Consider the following 23,702-nt stretch of genomic DNA (forward strand, 5'->3'; position numbering starts at 1 on the left):
TGGTGTTTTGTAGGTATCTGTGCTGGGACCTCTGTTGTCTGTAATGCAGAAGTGACTTGGGTGGAAATTTAGATGGTAACTTTCCTGATGACAAAAAAGAATATTGGCAGAGTTGCAGACATTGTACAGATATTGTGTGCAGTTCTGTTTGCCCAGTTGTAGGAAGGATGTGGAGGCTTTGGAGAGGGTGCAGAAAAGCTTTACCAAGATGCTGCCTGGATTAGAGGGTATGAGCTACAAAGAGAGGTTGGGCAAATTCTGATTGTTTTATCTGGAGTGTCAGAGTCTGAGGGGTGCGGGGGGATATCTGACAGAAGTTTATAAAATTTTGAGAGGAATAGATAGGGTTGACAGTCAGTCTTTTAGATGGTCCAAATATCGGATTGTATCTCATATTAAAACCCGGACCTCACTGTGGCGTGTTGTTGCAGGCCTTGAACACACCACCCAGGGATTCACTTTAGACCTGAATTTCACTGCAGAAGAAGCCGTTTTTGTCTTCTCCAATTCAGCTTGGCACCCAGGGCAATCCATCCTCATACCAGTTAGTCCTGAAGAAGGGTCTCAGCCTGAAGCGTCGACAGTGTTTCTCCTGATAGATGTTGCCTGGCCTGCTGTGTTCCACAAGCATTTTGTGTGTGTTGTTTGAATTTCCAGCGTCTGCAGATTTCCTTGTGTTTGCTCATACCCAGTTAGTCGGATGGGCATTGGAAATCCTCTGTCTCACCTTCTCCTCTCCGAATCGTTCACTCCAACCAGCATGACTCCAACTCCAAGTGAGTTGATCTTGCAGCGGACCAGCAGGGCACATCCCGTGAATTCACTTTGCCTTCACTCGCTTCTTCATTGCTTGTGGTGGTAGTTTACCACAATTCATTTAAAATAAAATGTTATTAATAATGATTTTAATCAAATTCCTTTGCTTTTGAACTAGCAGTGAGCTGTCACATACCTTAGGTAGTGCCATCGTAAACTGGAAAGGTGAAAGGTGGAAACTTTAAGGTGAAGGTTTGAGAGGAACCTTGGTCGTCTAGAGGGTCGTGAGAGTGTGTAACAAAGTGCCAGCACAAGTGGTGCATGAGAGGTCAATTTCAATGTTTGAGGGAAGTTTGGATAGGTACATGCGTGGGAGGGTATGAGGGCTATGGTCCGGGTGCAAGTCAGTGGGAGTAGGGAGTTTAAATGGTTCAGCATAGACTAGATGGGCCAAAGGGCCTGTTTCTGTGCTGTACTTTCCTGTGACTCTATAGGTCCTGGCAACATCCTTACACAAGTCTCCTGTGCACACTTTCCAGCCGATGGCATCTCTCCTGTAGGAGGGTGACCAAAACTGCTTCACTATTGTAACAGGACTGGGAACCCAGACATGCAAACATCAAATTTCCCACTGATTTAGGAGATGCCAACAAGGATTTGTAACAAGGAAAGGTAGGCTGATGATGGAGAAACTCAATTACAATGACATTGGGAATCTTGAAGTTGGGTGTGGGGTGGGGGGGTGGTTAGTGGTTGGTCTACGAGAGGGGTAATGTTGGAGGTTTACTAGGTGGAAGATCAGTCCTGTCAAATTTGTTAACATTCAGTGCGTGAAGGGAAATTGGTAATGAGTGGAATGTATGGTTCATGGGTAAGTTTGATGTGCGGAGGTAGTGGGATAAAATTCCATGATGGGCAACAAGGACAAAGAGAACGGAGAGAGGCTGATGAATATTCTGACCCACAAGTCTCCATGGAGACAGGAGACTGATGACACTGGGATCAGGAACTGAAAACAAGTTGCTGGAGAATCTCGGTGGGTCAGCAGCATGTGAAGGTAAAGGGGTTGCACACACAAAATGGTCCTGCCGAAGGGTGTCGGCCCGAAACATCGACTCTACTTTTTCCTGCCTGGCCTCCGAGTTCCTACAGCATCTTGTGTGTATTCCTCGGATTTCCAGCATCTGCAGATTTTCTCTTGTCTGAGGTAAAGGGGTTGTGAACATTTCAGGTTGAGACCTGATGCAGCTTGTTTTATTTTTACACAAGCATTCACGGTTTGGTTCACATCATTGAAAAACATCAAGGTGATGACCTGGGGATAACTTTGGATTCTAGTTTATTTTCAAACAGTTCAGTGGGCAAGAGCTGAATCTTTTTGTGATTAGTTAAACCAGTTTATCAGACAAGCTGTTCAGACCTGTTAATCTTGAGTGCATAATGATGGAAGTTGTGCCAACAGGCAGAGTCTCATGTGATTGAGTTATAGTTATAATGGGGAGAGGGGATTTGGTGATATAAAGAGGGTTTGATTCAACTCCTCAGTAACTCCTGCGATGTGGACGATAGGGTTGGGAATGTGAAAGAGCATTTATGAGGAAATTGAGAGAAATTCTTTTTCAGTAATGTGGGGTCTGAAGAGGGTGGGAATTTAGGTGGTGGGTGCAAAATAAGAAACCAGCTCTCTTCCCCCCCCCCCCTTTCTTGAGAGCAATTGGAAATGAACAGAAACCACTACAAGAGAGGTGTCCTTGGATCGTGTGCACTGCTCACCACTGGATGTCCTGGACAACCTCTCCCCTTATCTGTATGAAATATCCCAGCATTTGGACAGTTCAGCCTGTACCCTCGAGCTGTTTAGTTTCAATGTTGGAATAAGCCACTGCCTGATGCTGTGAGCAGCTGTTCCAGTCCTCGGCATCAGAACAGGATTCACAGTCAAACAGTGGAACCTCAGTGTTACAGCTGGGGTTGGTTTTTGTTAACACTGGCAACTTGATGTCAGTCTCAGCCCTTGAGATCATGAGGGAATACAGCAGAGAATATCGACAGTGGCTGTTGCCTTATCTGCTGGACATGTCCAGAGGGAAGCTGCAGTCTATCTGTTTCCACATGCACAGTCACTGGCTGAGGGTTTATCTAAGTTATCGAATGCAAAACAAATCCTGGTAGCAGCCACAAACTGTGTTTTGTGTCTCTCTGAGCTCCCCATTTGCTGCAGTGGTGAGTGAACTCCTGAACCTCCTTCAATCCAAAGCTCTGACATCTGATCCATTTCAGAGTTGTTTGGGTTGCTTGATGTTTAGGACATGCAATATCATCACCAATCGAAACAACCTGAGTCAAGCTCTGTTACCGGGACATTTGTCCATTGACGCATGTGTTAAATCAATTAATTGTTTGTTTAACAAATGTTGTAAATTTCTCTTTACTTTGAAAAGGTTTTCAGATGATCAGAATTTGGTGGAAGTTCAAAGCCGTTTTTAATCTTGTTCTCACCAATTGCTTCATCATTGCCTGGATCAACAACATTACGAGTTCTGGTATGTGGTCAAATAAACTTGTATGAAAGTGATGAACTCAGTTCTCTGCAGGGTGGTGGGAATGCATTGAGTATCTCAGTCAGTACATTGTAAGATGCTTTATCAGGACCACCAGCATCTGCAGTCCTCAGCCCCACAACTGGGTGACAATGAGCATTTTGCATGGGTCAAATAACCACATGCACGTCAATGTTCCCTCCAAAAAACAGCATTCTCTCCTCGAATGTACCCCGACCACATCATTGATATCAGCAAGAACTCCCTCTTGCAAAAGTAATGGGCAAAATTAGTTGACAAATTGTGGAATGGAACCGGTATGCAATTGCACCCGCCCACCCCTGAAAGGGTTAACGACTGGGCCCGGTTATCAGAAACTGATGAGTTGAGATTGAATTTAGGAGATTCAGTGAGTTTCCAGTAAAATTTTGGGACAGCTCCTTAATAATCTGTTGTGGATGTCAGGAGAGTCAAACCATGGACCATGTGGGATGTCTGGCTGCAGTGTCGTGCACTCCTCAAGGTGTGGCCATTGGAATACCCGAAGATGCAGCCAGTGCAGAATATTGACAGCAAGTGACCAGGATAGATTAGACTGCAGGGAATAATTCAGGTCTGGAATAACAGGTAACTCAGTCTGTACATTTCCCAAGACAAGGTTCAGTATCGTTCCTTGTCTCGTGGACAAGTAATGTTTCAAGAAACCCTTTGAACATACTGAAGAAATTCTGCCACATTCAAGCCTCTTGCATGAAGGAAATTTAATCAGTGTTAGAGAAGTTAAAGTCACTCATTGAGACAACCCTGATGCTTTCACATCTTTTGATAATCTGTCTATGTATTTGTTCTTCTATCTGTCAGTAGCTATTGGAGGACCCATAGTATAAGTAAAGATGGTGCTTGGGAGACAGGCAGCAAACAAAGCTGCTAACTATTCTACTAATTACACTTTTTCTGAACTACAATCATTGCAATCAACAGCCTGGAATTTCCCTGAACTGGCTCGGTGGCTGTGCACGCACTTTCAAAGACTCTGCAGTTCATGTTCTGTGTTACTTGTTCACTTTTTATTGTTTGAACAACTTGTTCATTTTTATCACACATTTCATGTCTGTTGGTCTTTGTTGTGTGGGTTTTTTCCTAATGGGTTCCATTGTGTTTTTTGTTTTGTGGCTGCCTGTAAGAAGACAAATCTCAAAGTTGTCTACAGTAAACACACTTTGATAATCGATGTACTTTGAACCTCATCTGAGCTCCACCCATACTGTCTCAGTGGTTATGCCCTCCAATATGTCCTCTCTGAGTGCAGCTGTGACCCTCTCCCAGAGTATTAATGCAAAACCTCCACCACTTTTACATTCCTCTTTATTTCATCTCAAACATCAAAACTAAGGAATGTTGAGCTACCAGTCCTGTCTCTCTTATAATCAAATCCTGTCACAGACTTAACACCATAATTCCATATACTGATCCAGGCTCTAAGTTCTACTGCTGGACTCATTAGACAAGCTCCAGTCCTTCAGCCCCACTGTGTTCATCAACCTGACCATGCTGTCCCTTTGTATAAACTTGAACTTAAACTTGCAAAACCTGTAATGTTCACTGAGGAAATAGGACTCAATGTGTTGAGCACTGATCACCCTTGTACTTGGACAAGTTTCCATGTTGGGGGTGTGTGGCAAAATCGTTCCCTTTGTGAGATCCTCCTACAGGGGAACTGCATGGTAATTGTACCACACTGGGCAGTCCCCAAACCAGTGGGTTTTACCATCACTGTTCCTGCAGCTGTTAATTACAGATCTTCATCCTCAGGGCTCCCAAATACCTTGACAACAACTGTAGATTCTGCTGTTGTTAACAGTGATCAACCCGACATAATGAAGCAAGTACCACAGTTGATTCTTTTCCACCTTTATTAGTAGCATGCTACGAGTGAGAATCTTCCTTTTGCATTCACAGAGAATCAGATACGGAAGCCTCTCTCTCGAAATCCAGAGACACAGAGATTTTTATGCCATCTATGTCACGAAAGCCGGGCAATAATGATAGTCTGAGACAAAGGCCACTTAATAGCCTAAAACAAAGGTAAACGTACTTGACAAAGTACATATCAGGCAGAGGTAAACAGAGAGCAGAGTATAATTAATTCTCACATCCTGCATGTCCTTGTCTGGACACTCAACATTTACATGTTACAGGACAGATTGATCTTTTAATATCTCAGTACAAAAGAACAGTCAAATCAATGGATATTCCAGCTGCTCAAATAGAGCAGAATTTAATAATTTAGATAAGAGATTCTACCGAAATTAGGAAAAGAATGGAAGGAATGCCCTGCCTTTTCTCCACCTTTTGTTGAAACCAAAAAGGTGTGAAAGGTTGGGAGACATCCGGGGTCTGTGTGAGCTTTTTAGTTATTATCTTCACTCAAAAGAAGCAGCTGCTCAAACACACTACAGCCATTTTCAAACCAGAATACACAGGCACAGACAGTATTCAACCTTAACCCATTCTGATAGACAGACAGACAGACAGACATACTTTATTGATCCCGAGGGAAATTGGGTTTCGTTACAGCCACACCAACCAAGAATAGTGAAGAAATATGGCAATATAAAACCATAAATAATTAAATAATAATATGTTAATCATGCCCAGTGGAAATAAGTCCAAGACCAGCCTATTGACTCAGGGTGTCTGACACTCCGAGGGAGGAGTTGTAAAGTTTGATGGCCACAGGTAGGAATGACTTCCTATGACGCTCAATGTTACATCTCAGTGGAATGAGTCTCTGGCTGAACGTACTCTGTGCATGCAACTTGGACAACATCCTCTTTTCAGACATCACCGTCAGAGAGGTAAAGGAATCTGAGAATCCCACAATTCCCTTAATACTTTATCACTGGTGCTGATTTCTGTTTTCTCTCCCCTCCAACACCCCAGACTCCTCAATGACTCTGCGGATGCCTTCTCTTTCAGTTTGACTGTTTGAGTGAGTGAGGTGCAGGTTTCCAGATGTGTGTCTGGATCCGGGTGGATTCGGATCTAACCCACGAAACCCCAGTAAGTTTGGATGTAGAGTTGGGACATGATTCCACTGAAGAGCTTGAGGGGGTGAATTGTCAACTCCAGTTCCAGTGCTCTGAGTGTCTTCAGTAAAAGCTGAATAAGCTGAGAATGCTCAGCAGGTCAGGCAGCATCTGGGGAGAAAGAGAGTAAATGTTTTAAATTGATGAGCTTTAATCAGACTGGGAGAATTTTAATGCGAAAATCACTTCAGTGTTGAGAAAGCTTAAAGGAGTAGAGCAAAGGAAAGTGTGTGATAGTTGAGAGATCAAGGGAACATTTGGAAGTTGGTCTAAACCTGCTTGGTAATTGTAGCCCCAGTAACACAGTGATCTCTGTGACTCTCAGTTCCATCATTTAATGACTGTGTTATAATGACTCACATACATTGACATCACAATGACAACACAGTGTCAGCTCATGACAGAAGTTTATTTTTACTGGGTTCACATCCTCAAGTCCCAACCCAGCATCATCATGAGATTAGGAGGGGTTTCAGTGAGAGGGCAGACAGTTGAGGAATAATGTGTCTTTATTAGAATCTTGTGTGGAGGAACTCTGAATTCTCACTCTCAGAGACCTCCACTTGTTGATAAGGCCATAAGATATAGGAGCAGAATTAGGCCATTTGGCCCATCGAGTCTACTCCACCATTTCATCATGGTTGATCTAATGTTCCTCGCAGCCCCGATCATTTGCCTTCTCCCCATATCCCTTCATGCCCTGACCTCTGCCTTTAATATACATGAAGATTTGGTTTCCACAGCTGCCTGTGGCAAAGAATTCCGCAGATTCATCACCCTCAGGCTAAAAATAATCCTTCTCATCTCCATTCTAAAAGGACGCTCCTCTACTCTGAGGCTGTGTCATCTAGTCTTAGACTCTCCCACCATAGGAAACATTTTCTCCACATCCACTCAATCAAGGCCTTTCACCATTCAATAGGCTTCAATGAGGTTACCCCTCATTCTTCTGAAGTCTAGTGAATACTGGTCCAGAGCCATCAAACGCTCTTCGTATGACAAGCTATTCAATCCTGGAATCATTTTACGAAACTCGTTTGAACACTCTCCAGTTTCAGCACATTCTTTCAAAGATAAAGAGCCCAAACCTGCTCACAGTACTCCAAGTGAGGCCTCACCAGTGATTTATCAAGTCTCAACGTTACATCCTTACTTTTATATTCTAGTCCTCTTGAAATGAGTGTTGACATTGCTTTTTCCTTCCTCACCCCAGGCTCAACCTGCAAATTAACTTTTAGGGAATCCTGCACAAGGACTCCCAAGTCCCTTTTCACCTCAGTTTTTTGTATTTTCCCTTCATTTAAAAGATAGCCAACCCTTTCATTTCATCTGACAAAGTGTATAACCATACACTTCCCAACATAATAATCCATCTGCAACTTCTTTGCCCATTCTCCTAATTCCTTCAGTAGCATCTCTATTTTCTCAAACCTACTTGCCCCTCCGCCTATCTTTGTATCATCTGCAAACTTTGTAATAAAGTCATCAGTTTCATCATCCATGGTTCTATCCCACACCATTTATTCAGTGTTTCTCAGACTGGATACCTCCTGGTAGCAAGGACTGTACTGAAAGTACTTCATTGGCTGAGACTTGCCCCTGGACCAGAGAGGGGTGAAAGGTGCAGTGATATTGGAGGTTTTTTTTTAGTTGGGGGAAAAAAATCACTATGCCCACCCCCACAGAAACTGGCTGATTTAAAAAAAATTGTGGGGCATCATTGAACAGATATTGAGAACAAGAGAAACAGCCTAAAACACAATCCTATTCCCAGCAATTTGCAACATTAGTCACTGATATCAGATAAAAAGCAGCTGGTGACAATGAGCATTATGTATGTGTCAGATGAATGTCAATGTTCCCTCCAAAAAAATAGCATTGTTTCCTTGAAAGTAGCCCTACTACATCAGTGATTTCAGCCAGAACTTCCTCTTGCAAATGTAAAGGGCAAAATTAGTTGACGAAGTGTGGAATGGAGCCAGTAAGGAATTGCTCCCACCCACCCCTCACAGGGTTAATGTCTGGCCGCGGTTATTGGTGGTAGATGAATCAGAAATTAATGATTTGAGATTGAACTGGGTGAGTCAGTGAAATTCCAGTGAAATTTTGGGACAGCTCCATAACCAATTGTTGTGGATGTCAGGAGAGTCAAGCCATGGACCATGTGGGATGTCTGGCTGCAGTGTCGTGCACTCCTCAAGGTGTGGCCATTGGAACACCAGAAGATGCAGCCAGTGCAGAATATTGACAGCAATTGACCAGGATAGACTAGACTGCAGGGAATAATTCAGGTCTGGAATAACAGGTCAGCATGTTGTTATCCCACATCGGCGGCCATGCAGAGTCAGTTGGTTCAATCATGTAGACAAAGTTAGCAATTCTGGGCAGAGGTTGGTAAATTTCCTGCCCTGTGGCGATAAGTGGAATAGCCTGGGTGTTTGTAACAATAGACAGCTGTAATGGTCATTTCTCTGATGAATTACTACATGTTTACTGAATTGAATTTATTTTTAACTACAGGCATTTCCTCCATGGGAACTGTAATTCTTGCCTTGTCAATCGTACTGCCAATTGTGTTCATTTTAATTCTGACGTGCCGGTTCATAAAAGAGGATTTGAACAAAGGTATCTGTCATTGTATTTTTACACTTCTGTACCAACTCCAGTCACATCTGCAAGTAATTTTTGATTCATTTTAGCAAAAACAAAATAGAAAAAAAACACTAAATAATCATCACCTCCCCCAACCCATCTGGATTCATGTAAGCTATGAGATGAAATAGTCTGAGATTTTTCCCAGTTAGGAAATTCTTAGTTACAGTGTCACCACAGCTGGAATGATTCTAGAGTCACGTCTGATCTGACTTCAGAGGGTCTTTAGAAAAAGTAGTCTGGTGTGGAATGTATCTCAGCTCACAGATGTTTCATGGATGGTGTTGTCAAATTTCAGCATCATATCAGGTTGGTGTAAAGGATCCCAACGATGGTGAGGAGAGTGAATGAGTGTTTGGGGCCTTTCTCATCCTTGATACAGTTGGGTATCCCTCTTCCTCCTCAAGTTATAAACCATCCAAAGTTCAAAATATTAACATTCCTTCCTCATGGCCTAACTTTTGCAAGTCCTGGCTAAGTTCACTTTGAGAATAACTGAACCACGCAGATTATAGTTCTCCAAGAACAGTACCAGTAGCTACTGGTGTTTGTAGTGTAAATGTTCTCTGCTGATTCACAGACTAATTACCAAATGAAGTCTGTCACCGAGAGACAGGATTCCGGAAAAGGGCAGATGACCCCAGGTTTGTTCAGGGAGTTGTGTATTAAAGAAGAGTTTAATGGATCAGGGAGGGATAGAGAGCTTTATTGGGGGTAAATTCAAGATAAGGAACAAGACAGCTCAAAGCACAAAGTGATGACGATCAGGTTGTCTCAGGTGGACGGGAGGAAAGGGATGCAGAAATACAGAAACTTGTAGACTGAGAGAGACGGGGAGTGAAATGTAAAGTCAGAGGGGTCTGAAAGAACAGATCAGCATTTTAATATTGAGCCATTGTCTGAGGGAGAACCATGTGGGACAGTAAACTGGGTATATTACCATCACCAGGGAAGAGGTACTGAGCACATTGTCAGAGCTTCCATCTGCGGAGTCCCAGGTCAAGATGAACTTCATCCTGGGGTCTAAAAGAATGAGCTAGGGATATATTTTATGATCAGTATTAATTTTCTCAAGTTCTCTTGATTGGGAGAAGGTTCCATTAGATTTGAAATCCGTTTGCCACTCCTCAGCCCTCTTCCCTAATTGGTCAAAATTCACCTGCAGTCCACGATAACCACCTTCACTATCAACAACATCTAATTCTGTGTCATCCACAAATTTAATGATCAAACCTTATGTACTGCATCCAAATCACTGATAAAAATATCAAATAACTCCAATACCTGCATCACATTACGAGTCACCAGCTTCCATTATGAGAAACATTTTTCAACCTTCTACCTCGGAGCCAATTTTGAATCCCCCTAGAAGCCCTTGGATACATGTCACAATCATGTCAAAATTGATTATGTTCATTGTACTATCTACCCTTTTGGTTATCTCTTCAAAAATAAAAATCTGAGTAATTCATCAAACATGACATGACATAAAGCTATGGTGTCTCCTAATCAGATTTTGCCTAATCAAATCCTATCCCTCAGAATTCCCTCCTGTAAGTTCCCCACCACTGATGTCAGGCTGACCAGGATGTAGTTCCCTGGCTTGTCCTTGCCACCCTTCTTAAACAATAGACCAACGTTAGCCTCCTTCCAGCCTTCAAGAACTTCACTGCTGGTGAATGATGAAATAATTATCTCCATAAGGACCTTCTTCTCTAGCCTCCCACAAAGTTCGAAGATGCATTTGGTCAGTCCCTGGCACTTCCCTAAATAGATTTAAAGCTGAAGTAGACAGATTCATGATGAGCAAGGAGATGAAAGTTTATTGGACGTAGGATGGTTTTGTGCTTAGGTTACAGTCAAATTAGCTTGATCTTATTGAATTGTGCTTCAGGCTCGATGGGCTTCAACCTGCTGTCAGTTCATATGTGTGAATCAGCAAGACCTGGAGTGAGTTAATGTAGGTAATGTTTGGGAGGAGCAGGTGAGGGCATTAAATACAAGGCAGGCCAGGAGAGAATTTAAATGGTCAGATCTGAGGTAACAAATGGAAGGCTGTTTAACCTTCTGATAGAAGAACTGCAGAGGTAATATGGTCATGTTTTTCAGGGAGTTCCTGATGTTGGGTCAGTCCCAGGACCATTGAGTTTTACTGTCAGAGCTCTGGACTTGGATAGCATCACAAACAATTACTGACCCTCATCTCTCAGGGATCTCAACTACCCCAACAGCAACCATTGATTCTGCTGGTGCTGATTTTTCTTTCCCCACTCCCCTCACACCCTCCATTGAATCAACTGATCCTCCGTTTTAGTTTTGTCATTTAAGTGAGTGTGGTGTAGATTTCCCAGACCTGTACGTGGACCCCAGGATGTTCTGGTCCCAATTTCCAACAGTACGATCGGGCATATGGAGATCGGACATGGGTTAGACATGTCCCATTGAATGTCCTGAGGAGCTAAATGCCAACTCCCATGCCAACGTTCTGCATCGTTGTAATAAAAACTGACTGAGCTGGGAATGTTCTCCAGTTCAGGCAGCATCTGTGGAGGGCGGTGTTTCTAATTCATAAGCTTCAGTTGGACTTGAAATTTTAAAGATAAGAAAATGTTTTCATAGCAGAAGAAGGTGAGAGGAACTAAGGGAACAAGAGGAAAGAATGTGATAAGTGGGGATCAAAAGAATACTTGGGTGTTGGTCAAAGCACAGCTGGTAATTGTAGCCTCTGTAACAGTGACATCTGTGACATCACAGTATCTGCTCATGGATATGCCAACAGCTTATTGTCATTGGGTTAGTATCTTGGAATCCTGAGCCAGCATCACCATGAGAAAAACAGAGGTTCCCGTGGGAGGCTCACCATCCCGCTGTCAGGGTAAATGGACAGGGAATATCTGTGGCTTTACCAACATCACCCACATTCTCGGAATCAGTGCTGAGGAAATGTTGCACTTTGAGAGATCTCCACTTTTGGATGAGACATTATTGACATTTATTTTCACATGCAGGTGATTCCATCAAGGATGCTTTAATTGCTGCCTTGTGGTTCGTTGGCCTGATGTTGCCATTCATTAATATTATATTTGTGTTGTACTTGATCTGCAAGATTTTTAATAAAGGTATGTGACTTCATGTAATTTATGTGTCTGTTTTGGCTCCTGTCATCTCTCCAAGCAATTTGTGACCAGTTTTAACAAAGACGTTAATGAAATGAAAACTTGAAAAGTCATCCCCCTTCCCCCACAGAACCACCCCCCCCCCCCCTGACTCACTGTGACCTGTGGGATGAAACTGGCATTATTTTTCACCCAGTTGTGAAGTGTTGCTTCACAGAGATACCATCTCTTACCTGACTCCAGAGGGATCTCTAGAAGACGTCGGGTTGAGAGGAGGCTATCTCAGCTGTCTGGTGTTTGACACGTGGTGTTGTTCAACTTCAAAATGAAATCAGCTGAGGAATGAGGGACAGAATCCCCTTTATCCCAGTGATGGTGAGGTGTTTGCATGATAGGTATCCCTCTGATCCTCGATAGAATTCAGTGTTGGGAGGCCACACACCGATCTTTCCTGGATATTTGCAATAGTTTTATATTCAACGGCAGTTCCCAGTTAGTCAGCAAAAGGGAACCGTTCTGAGCTGGTTGATTGCCTCATGTTAGGACACTGAATATCACAATGAACCTGACCAAGCCCGGGTTCATCTCTGTTCACTGCAGCACTTCATTGATGCAAGTTTTGAATAAGTTGTGTAGATTGTAACTCAGCAGGATATCCATCAGGGAGGAGGCACTGGAGCCTGAAGACACACATTCAATGATTTAGGAACAGCTTCATCCCCTCTGCCATCAGATTTCTGAATGGTCCGTGAACCCATGAAAACGACCTCACTATTTTTGCTCTCTCTTTCACAACTATGTATCTTATTGTGATTTATAATATATTTTATTTTTTGCGCTTTACTGTTGCCACAAAACAACAAATTTCGCAACATGTGTCAGTGATAATAACCCTGAGTCTGAATTCTGATTCTGAGGATTTCAAATGGATTTAATTTCTTTTTTTTAGATTTGGTGTTCTTCCAAACTGGTTTCTTTAACCTAGTTTTCTTACTTGGCATTTCTGTCAGCAATTCAATTCCAGGTAAGTGCTCGAACATAATTCTGTATTTACATGAAATGATGTACTTGGTACTGAGCAGAGGGATAGAATGAAGTGTCTCTGTCAGAACATTGTGAGCTGCTTCATCTGGACCACAAACACATACAGTCCTTGGACCCACAGGTGAGGACTGGGAAACCTGCTGGAGGTTTAAAATATTTTAATGTCCATTTTATTATCAATCTCTGTTCAGAATAGCTGGCTACACAGATTTTCAGACAATTATAGACAAATTTTGCAAAGTCAGATTGTATTTCTGAACATAATCTCAGGGCATGTCATTCCTTTCTGGACTCGGTATTGAATTCAGTAACATTAGGTTACTTGCTTTCTCTGTTTATCTTTGTCAGAACCAGCCATTTCTACCAGTCATCCATCTGACATTGCCTCATGTTTTTCTCTTTCTATTAACAAGGCATGTCCTGCAGACACTGAAAAAGAATCTTTACGTGCTTCTAATTGTAGCAATAACTCAGCGTATCAGAGATATTCCCTTTGATCCACCCATTCCTTCTGCACCTTCTCTGTTATAGAATCATAGAGACATAGAAAAGTACAGCACAGAAACAGGCCTTTTGGTCCATCTAGTCCATACTGAGCCATTTAAACTGCCTACCTCCATTCACCTGCACTGGGTCCATAGACCTCAATACCCCTACTATCCATGTACCTCTCCAAATTTCCCTTAAAGGCTGAAATCAAGCTTGCTTACATCAATTGCTCTGGCAGATCATTCCACACTCTCGCGATCCTTTGAGAGAAGAAGTCTCCTTTCACTTTTCACCATTAACCCAAGACCTCTAGTTGAAATTCCATCTAACCTCGTGAAAAAGCCTGTTTGCATTTACGTGAATCACACTCTCCTCTCAATCTTCTTGGTTCCAAGGACTAAAGTCCAAACTTTGGCAATCTTTCCATATAACTCAGGTTCTCTAATCTCAGCAACATGCTTATAAATTTTTTCTGTACTCTCTCAAGCTTATTTACAACTTTCCTGTAGGTAGGTGACCAAAACTACACACAATACTCCAAATTAGTCCTCACCAACGTCTTATACAACTTCAACATATCATCCCATTTCCTGCACTGAATACTTCGATTTATGAAGGCCAATGTGCCAAAAGCTTTCTTTGTAACCCTATCAATCAGTGACACCACTTTCAATGAATTATGGACTTGTATTCCTGGATCCCTTTCATCTACCAAACATCCTCAGTGTCCAACGATTCACTGTGTTGGTCTTATCATAGTGGAATACCTCACACTTGTCTGCATTAAATTGCATCTGCCATTTTTCGGTCCATTTTCCCAGCTGGTCCCAATCCCACTGCAAGCCATGATGGTCTTCCTCACTGTTCACTGCACTCCCAATATTGCTGTCATCCACAAAGTTGCTAATTCAGTTAGCCACATTATCATCCAGATAATTGATATTAATGACAAACAACACCAGACACAGTACCAAGCCCAGTGGCACTCCACTGGTCACAGGCTTCTCGTCAGACACGCAACCGTCAAGAACCATTCAACACGTATGGCATGCTGGAGGAACTCAGCAGGTCAGACAGCATCCGTGGAAATGAGCAGTCAACGTTTCGGGCCGAGACCCTTCGCCAGGACCGAAGCAGTTTCGGCCCGAAACGTTGACTGCTCGTTTCCACAGATGCAGTCTGACCTGCTGACTTCCTCCAGCATGTTGTACATGTTGGTTTGACCACAGCATCTGCAGTGTACTTTGTATCTACAACCATTCTCTGGCTTCTCCCTCAAAGCCAATCTCAAATCCAATTTACTACCTCATCTTCAATGGTGAGCCACTGAACCTTCTTGACCATCCTGCCATGTGCAACCTTGTCAAATGCTTTTCTGATAAAGTCCACATAGACAACATCCACTGACTTGCCTTCATTAGTTTTCTGGTAACTTCCTCAAAGAACTCTTCAATATTGGTCAGACCTGATGTATCCCACACAAAGCTATACTGATATCCTGAATCAGTCCATGTCTATCCAAATATTTATATATTTGGTCCCTTTCAATACCTTCCAATAACTTACCCACTACTGATGTCAAGTTGACCAGCCTATAATTTCCTCCTTTATTTTTAGAGCCTTCATTGAACAGTGGAACAACACTGGTTATTCCCCAGTCCTCCCGTACCTCACCTATCAAGGATGAATTGCATGTCTCTGCTAGGGCTCTGGTGATTTCTACACTTGCCTCCCACTGGGACCAAGGGACAGCCTTGTCATGCCCTGGGGATTTATCCATCTTAATTTGCCTGAAGACAGCAAACACCTCCTCCTCTATCATCTGTACAGAGTCAATGAAGTTGATGCCATTTTGCCTTGCTTCTATAGCCTCTGTGTCTGTCTCCTGAATAAATACAGATGCAAAAAAAATGCATTTAAGATCTATCACTTTTGGCACCGCAGATGGATTACTATTCTGATCTTCCAGGGAACAAATTTTCTCCCTTGAAATCCTTTTGATCTTTCTTAACTGTACTCTCCATGCGCACCTCGTTTGTTCTTACCCGCCTGTACCTGCAATGTGCCTCTTTCTTTTTCTTAAACAAGGCCTCAGTATCTCTTGAAAATCAAGGTTCCCCACACCTGCTACATTTACCTTTTATTCAGATGGGCATATACAGGGACTGTAATGTCAGAATTTCACTTTGAGGGAGTCAGCAGGAGACGCTCGTGGAGTGAGCACTGTTTCAGATTCACTCCATAACCTTTACTTTTTTTAACCTATGATCAAGCCTATTTAACTTACTTTTACCTACACCAAAAGATTCTTGCTACTTTTTTGGACTTATCTTTAAGAGTCTATTGTGAATTTTGAAGAAATGAGTACAGAAATAGCTTTGAGATCTAAAGGTTGAGACCCTGGGAAAGATTCTAACGGGAATGGAAAGAAAAAAAAGACTGATCCTAAGCACACTGAATTGACTTATGAAATGTTATTGGAGCTTTTAAATGAAAAATTTGAAGAAAAACGACAAATTTTCAAACAAGGTATAAAGGCTTTTCAGGATTATATGGATAAGACTGATTCAGAAGTTAACCAGCAGCAAGCTCTAATCGCAACTTTGCAAGAGGACGCTTGGAAGCGAGACTTGATAATCGAAAAACTGGAGCAGAAATTATCTTCGACGATTAAACAGGTGGAAACACTTAAAGCCAAGAGTGTCGACTTTGAGAATCGGTCCAGAAGACAGAACTTACTCATACTTGGTCTCCCGGAAGGTATTGAACAAGGGGACCCCTCGAAGTATTTTGCTCAACTTTTAAAGGTTGCATTCCCTTCTGTATTCCCAGACAGTCATCCGTTACTTGATCGCGCTCACAGAATTATGCGTCGATCACCAAGTGCTTCAGTTAAACCACCGGTTGTAATTGTCCAATTTCACTATATGCATGTTAAAGAGCAACTTATTCGTGTGGCTCGGCGTGTAGGGATGGTCAATTTCCAAGAATTCAATTTTCGATTAGTGGACGATTTTAGTCCAGAGCTAATGAAGGCAAGGCTTCTTTTCAAACCTCTGATATCTGAATGTTATGAGAAAAATATAAAACCTGCGCTCTTATACCCTGCGAAGCTCAGAATCTCGCCTCCCAATGCATCACGGCGTGTTGTCCTTTCTACATCTGAAGCTTGAAGCTTTCTGAATGAGAACTACCCTACTGCTGCGGATTCTCGTCTCTAATAAATGAGTGATTTTGGTCATTACAAGATAGTTTTTGTTTCCAAAACCGGATTTTGTTTCTGGCTATTGGTGTAGGTTTACTCTATATTTTATACTCTAATTAAATTTTTTTGTCGACGTACTAAGCTTTTTATTTTACTTACTTCAACCACTGTACCTTATCCTTGGTCATTATTATTAATCCTTCAAAGGTGAATTTTTTTTCACTAAGATGGCGGTTTCTTCTCTAAAATAATTTTGTTTTTTTTGATTTTGCCATTTTTTTTCTATAATGCATTTCTTATCACAGCTTAAATTTTTTTTGGTTTGTTTGGGTTTTTACCTGATTTATAAGTTACTAGCGATTATATTCTTTTTGTTTTTTTTACTAGCAATTATATTAAGAAGTTTGGTTTTAGTATAGTAAACTTCTTTAGAGTTTGGGTGGATCTTTTTTTTCCTTTATAAAAGGAGTTGCCTTCTGCTGGTATGGGGGTAGATTTAGTTTCATTTCTCTTTCTTCCCAACCTTCTCCTGGCAGGGGAGATGCTTTCTCCTGTTGGGTGGGGGGTGGTTTTTTTTTTCTAAATCTAATGTTCTTTTTATCAGTTTTTTTTAGTTTTTTCATTTGGGCTGATTTTAAACTACTAAAATGTCCGTGATGTCATCACTTCCGGGTCCGCCCCTGGTCTTTGTTCCTCTTCCAGGTACATGAGTTCATAATTTGGTTAACCCTTTATACACCAAAGGGTTGATTTCAGAAATATGGGTCAGACCATTAATTTTGTTTCTTGGAATACTAATGGCTTAAATCATCCAATTAAACGGAAAACGATATTGAAAGTATTCCAAAGACTGAGTGCACATATTATTTTTGTACAAGAAACTCAGGTGAAGAAAGAGGAGAATTATCTCTTTTTAGGTTTTGGAGGGGTAAACAGTACCATTCGAATTTGAATGCTAAAGTAAAGGGAGTTTCAATTTTTATTGACTCCTCTATTTCATTTGTCCAACACGATTTTTTTGGATCTGAATGGTAGATTTTTGTTGATTACTGGCTTACTTTTAACAAAAAGGTGGCTATGGTTAAAGCTTATGCTCCAAATGTGGATTATCCCGATTTTTTAAGTCCTTATTTACTTCTCTACCTAATCTAAATGAATATAGGTTAATAATGGGTGGTGACTTTAAACGTTGTTTAAATCCTTTGTTGGACAGATCTATATCTACTCAGAATTTATCTAATAAGTCAGCCACTTATATTAACTCTTTTTTGACTGATAATGGAATTTTTGATATTTGGAGATTTCGGCATTCTAAGGACAAAGAGCTTTCATTTTTCTCACATGTTTATCATTCCTACTCGAGAATTAATTATTTTTATTGACTCTTGTTTTATTCGATCTGTAATTGGTTGTAATTATGATATTATAGCCATCTCTGACCAAGCTCCATTAAAACTTTCTATTAAATTTACGGATACAGCTTCTAGTGCTAGACAATTGTGATTTGATTCTACCTTACCGCAAGATCCGGATTTTATTAAATTTATGAAGGAACAGATTGATTTCTTCTTTTCAACTAATTCCATGGATGATATTTCTTGTGGAACACTTTGGGACACTTTTAACGCATATATACGTGGACAGATTATCTCCTATTCCATTGGTTTGAGAAAACGCATTAAGAAGGAGACTCCTTTATTGGTTGATAAAATTAAAGAGATTGACAAGAAATATTCGACTGCTCCTAGTAAGGAGCTTTACAAACAAAGGGTTGAACTTCAAATGGAACATAATTTATTACCTACATCTTCGATTGAAAATCAATTAATGAAAACCAGAACTGATTTATATACACATAGTGATAAATCGGGTAAACTGTTAGCTAGTCAATTGAAGAATGCTTTGGTTAAATGCCAAATTATTAAGATTCATCAGCAGAATGGGGATCTTGCAGTTAACCATGATGTGATAAACAAATCTTTTCAAGATTTTTATACCTCCCTGTATTATTCTGAATTCCTTCATGATTATAATACCATGTATGATTTTCTTGGGAAATCGAATTTTCCAAAATTATCATCAGATGATCCTTCAATATTAGAAACTCCTATTATGGATGCAGAAATTAAAGGGGTTATTTCCTTCATGAATTCTGGGAAAGCACCAGGTCCAGATGGGTATACAGTAGAATTTTTTAAATTTTTTCCCTCTACTCTTTCTCCTTCATTATGCAGGGTTTTTGAAGAAGCAATTAGATTGGGTAATCTGCCACAATCTTCTTATAGAGCTTCCATTTCTTTAATATTGAAGAAAGATAAAGACCCTACTGACTGTGCATCCTATAGACCAATATCCTTATTGAATGCAGATTCCAAGATCTTTTCCAAGTTACTGGCATCCAGGCTAGAGAAGGTATTACCTCAAATTATTTCGGAAGATCAAACTGGTTTTATTAAAAATTGCTATTCTTTTTTCAATGTTAGGAGTATATTGAATATTGTTTATACTCCTTCACATAGCACTTCAGAATGTGTCATTTCATTAGATGCGGAGAAAGCATTTGATAGAGTTGAATGGCCATACTTATTTACTGTGCTTGAGAAGTTTAATTTTAGTCCGACATTCATTACCTGGATTAAACTGATATATCATACTCCAGTAGCCTCGGTGTTTATTAACAATCAAAGATCTCCTTTTTTTCGTTTATTTCGGGGTACTAGACAAGGCTGTCCTCTTAGTCCATTATTATTTGATATTGCTTTAGGACCCTTGGCAATTGCTATCAGAGAATCACAGAACATTTTTGGCATTACTCGTGGGACGGAGATACATAAGCTATCATTATATGCAGATGATTTATTATTATTTATTTCTGATCCTGAGAAATCCATTCCTGCAGTTATATCATTGTTGTCTCAATTTAGTAATTTTTCCGGGTATAAATTAAATCTCAATAAGAGTGAATTGTTTCCTTTAAATAGACAGGTTCCAATTTATGGAAATTTACCTTTTAAATTAGTTAATGACTCTTTTATTTACTTAGGGATTAAAATCACAAAAAATTATAAGGATTGATTTAAGGTTAATTTTTTACCCCTAATCGATCAGATTAAATGTTTGTTTACTAAATGGTCACCATTATCTTTATCTCTGACAGATCGGATTAATGCTATTAAGATGGTTATTTTACCCAGGTTTTTATACATAGTTGAAGCGGTACCAATTTTTATTCCGAAACCTTTTTTTGCTAATGTTGATTCAAAAATTTCCTCATATATATGGCAAAATAAAAATCCTAGATTAGGTAAAAAATATTTACAGAAGGCAAGGAAGGAAGGTGGATTGGCATTGCCTAATTTTAGATTTTATTATTGCGCAGTCGATATCCTATATTTGATATGTTGGTTAAAGGATTGGGATTTATCTTTTAACCCTCATTGGGTGAACCTAGAACTTAAATCTGTACAAGGATTTTCATTGGGTTCTATTTTAGGGTCTTCTCTTCCCTTTGCTCTTTCTAAATTGCAGAAACGAATTGACAATCCGATAGTTAAACATAATTTACGTATATGGTTTCATGTTTGGAAATTTTTTGGGTTGACTCGGTTTGTTTTAAATATTCCTATTGTATCCAATTGCTTTTTTTATCCTTCTATTTTAGACCAAGCTTATTCTGCTTGGAAGACTAAAGGATTACAATGATTTTCCGATTTATTTTTGGATAATTGTTTTATGTCTTTTGAGCAATTATCTAATAAATATAATTTGCCTAGATTTCATTTTTTTAGATATTTACAGATTAGGAATTTCTTAAATACTGTACTTCCTACTTTTCCAAATCTTGTGTTTTCAGGTATTTTGGAGAATTTGTTTGAACTAAATCCTTCTCAGAAAGGGATAATATCAAAACTCTACAATATAATTATGAAGATACATTCAGAGCCCTTCTATAAGATTAAAAATGATTGGGAGAGAGAACTTAACCTTACTATCCCTATTGAGAATTGGGATAAAATTCTACAATTAGTTAGTTCATCATCTATTTGTGCTAAACATTCATTAATACAGTTTAAAGTTGTGCATAGGGCTCATATGTCCAAGGATAAATTGGCTCATTTTTATTCCTATATAAATCCTATTTGTGACAGATGTCATTCTGAGATAGGGTCTTTAACTCAGATGTTTTGGTCTTGTCCACATTTGAGAAAATATTGGAAAGACATTTTTGATATTATTTCCATGGTATTGAACATTGATTTACAACCTCATCCTATTACTGCAATTTTTGGTTTACCAATGATGGACTCAGTACATTTATCCTCTTCTGCTTGTTGAATGATTGCATTTCTTACATTAATGGCTCGAAGATCTATTTTGTTGAATTGGAAAGAAATTAATCCTCCTACCGTGTTTCATTGGTTTTCTCAAACTATGTTATGTCTAAATTTAGAAAAAAATAGAAGTGTTGTATTTGATACTTCTACTAAATTTGAAGGGACTTCCGGTAAGATGGCGATTGCTTAGCTGTTCTGAACTTTTGCTCCGTCATTTTCCCTATCATTGCACTATATGTCTCAATTTTTAAAACTTAGTTAGGAATTTTATTAGGTCTCTTTTACTTGCCTGTGAACACATCTATCTTATAATGTCTACCAAAAGTTCTAAATCCGGGAAAAAGGAAGCTACGGCTCTGCCGACTGAGATTCTCGCTGTTCTGGAACAACATCGAGAAGATATTTTAAAGGAATTTAGAACTTTGTTCAACCAGCTGGATGCCAAATTGGATCGGATCAACGCTAGAGTGGATGAACATGCTGAGCATTTATCTCACATCGACTCAACCTCAGAAGATCTAAAACCCCGTGTCCAATACCTCGAGACCCTCTGTTCCAGCCTAGAGGAGAAGAATAGTAAACTCTTTTCCAAAATGGTGGATCTTGAAAACCGGAGCAAGCGTTGCAATTTACGAATTCTTGGTTAGCCAGAGGCCACCGAACAGGGTTCCCTCGTGAAGTTTTTTTCCGACTTTCTCTGTGAGATTTTTGGGAAAAAATTTCTTTCGAATCCACCTGAGCTTGAAAGGGCACACAGGGTCCACATTCCCTGCATAATTCTGGGCTCCCAACCACAACTGGTAATTTTGTGCTTTCATCAATACCAGGTGAAAAACCGTTTGATTATGGAGGCACGCCGTAGAGGTACTTTTGCTTTTCAAAATTCAGTCATTTGTTTTGTGGAGGATTTTGCCCCCCAGGTTCTGAAGATGTGTGCTGAGTTTAAAGATGTAATGAAAGTCCTTTTTGATCGTGGACTTAGACCCCCCCCTTCGTAACCCAGTAGACCTCCGAATTACGCTTGCTACTGGAGAATATAAGTGGTTTAAGTCAGTGAAGGAGGCTGAGGCATTTGTTGGAAGTCTTCCGGCTATCCAGTCTTCTTTGGAACCCGGTCGGACCTCCTAAAATGGTGGATAAGTACCTCTCGTAGTAAAATTACTTTTTCCGGACTCAGATTTTACTTGAATAACTGAGACATTATCTATTGAAACTCTAAGGACTGTAGACAATCTCTCCCTGGACTTGGTGCATTTTTTTCTAAATAGATAATCTGTGCTTAATGTTTCCCTGTGGACGTTTAAATTGTACTTGTGTAATCTATTTTATTCTTGTATAACTTTATCTATAGAGTTCTACAATTGACTCTAAATTGTTTTGGAGGTTTGGAGTTTTTATTGAAGGTCTCCCTGTTGGTTGATTCACTTTTTAAGTTTTGCTGCTTTTTTTTTCTATAAATGGTTGATAAGTACTCTCCTCGAATCTATAATTTTCCCCTTTTCTCCCTCCCTTTTTTTTTCTTCTTTTAATCTTCTTTAATTTTTCGGGGGTAGGTTAGTTTTGGTTTTCTTCTGGTTTTCTTTGTATTATACTTCTGCAGAAGCTGTTCCTAGTTGTAATTATGTTTTCTAGTGCATAAACTAGTTACCATTTGCTATAGTATTTATACGGAACTGTTGTTAATGACACAGATCTGGAAGTCATATTTGGGTTAATTCTTTTGGTAGAGCTAGCTGCTTTTTTTTGGTAGCCGTCTAGTTTTGGGTTGCGTGGGTGGGGTAGGTTTTCCAGTTCTAACATCACTCAATGTTTTTATTGCTTTCCTTTGTTACTCAGGACATGTTCATGTTTTGATTCTACGAATCTATGTTTACATTTCTGCCCCCAGACTGTTATTGTACTGCTTGACTTTTTATATGCCTGCTGCCTTCTATGCATTAATAATTGATAATGGCTAGTGCACTTAAATTTGTGAGCTGGAATGTAAAGGGATTTGATCATCCTGTTAAAAGAAGGAAGGTATTCTCACATATTAAACAACTCAAAGCTGACATTGCTTTCCTTCAAGAAACTCATATTCGTTGTTTTGATAACTCCCGACTTTTGTCAAAGTGGGCGGGTCAGCATTTTCATTCATCCCTTGCCGCTAAAGCTCGGGGGGTCTCCATCCTTATTAACTCAAGTATTCCTTTTGAACTCCATAATAAGATATTTGATATAAATGGCTGTTTTATTACTGTTTCTGGTAAACTATATAATACTAAAGTTGTACTAGCAAACCTGTATGCCCCCAACTTTGATGATGTTAATTTTTTGAACGTTTTTTTTCCTCACTACCAGACTTAAACTCATACTCTCTTATACTGGGTGGTGACTTCAATTGTTGGTTAGATCCTAATTTAGATCGATCGTACTCTGTTACCAGATCACCTACTAAATCTGCCTTAGCTATCCAATCGTTTCTCTCTAATTTTGGT

Source organism: Hypanus sabinus, chromosome 5 (assembly GCF_030144855.1).
Source record: "Hypanus sabinus isolate sHypSab1 chromosome 5, sHypSab1.hap1, whole genome shotgun sequence".
NCBI lineage: Eukaryota > Metazoa > Chordata > Chondrichthyes > Myliobatiformes > Dasyatidae > Hypanus > Hypanus sabinus.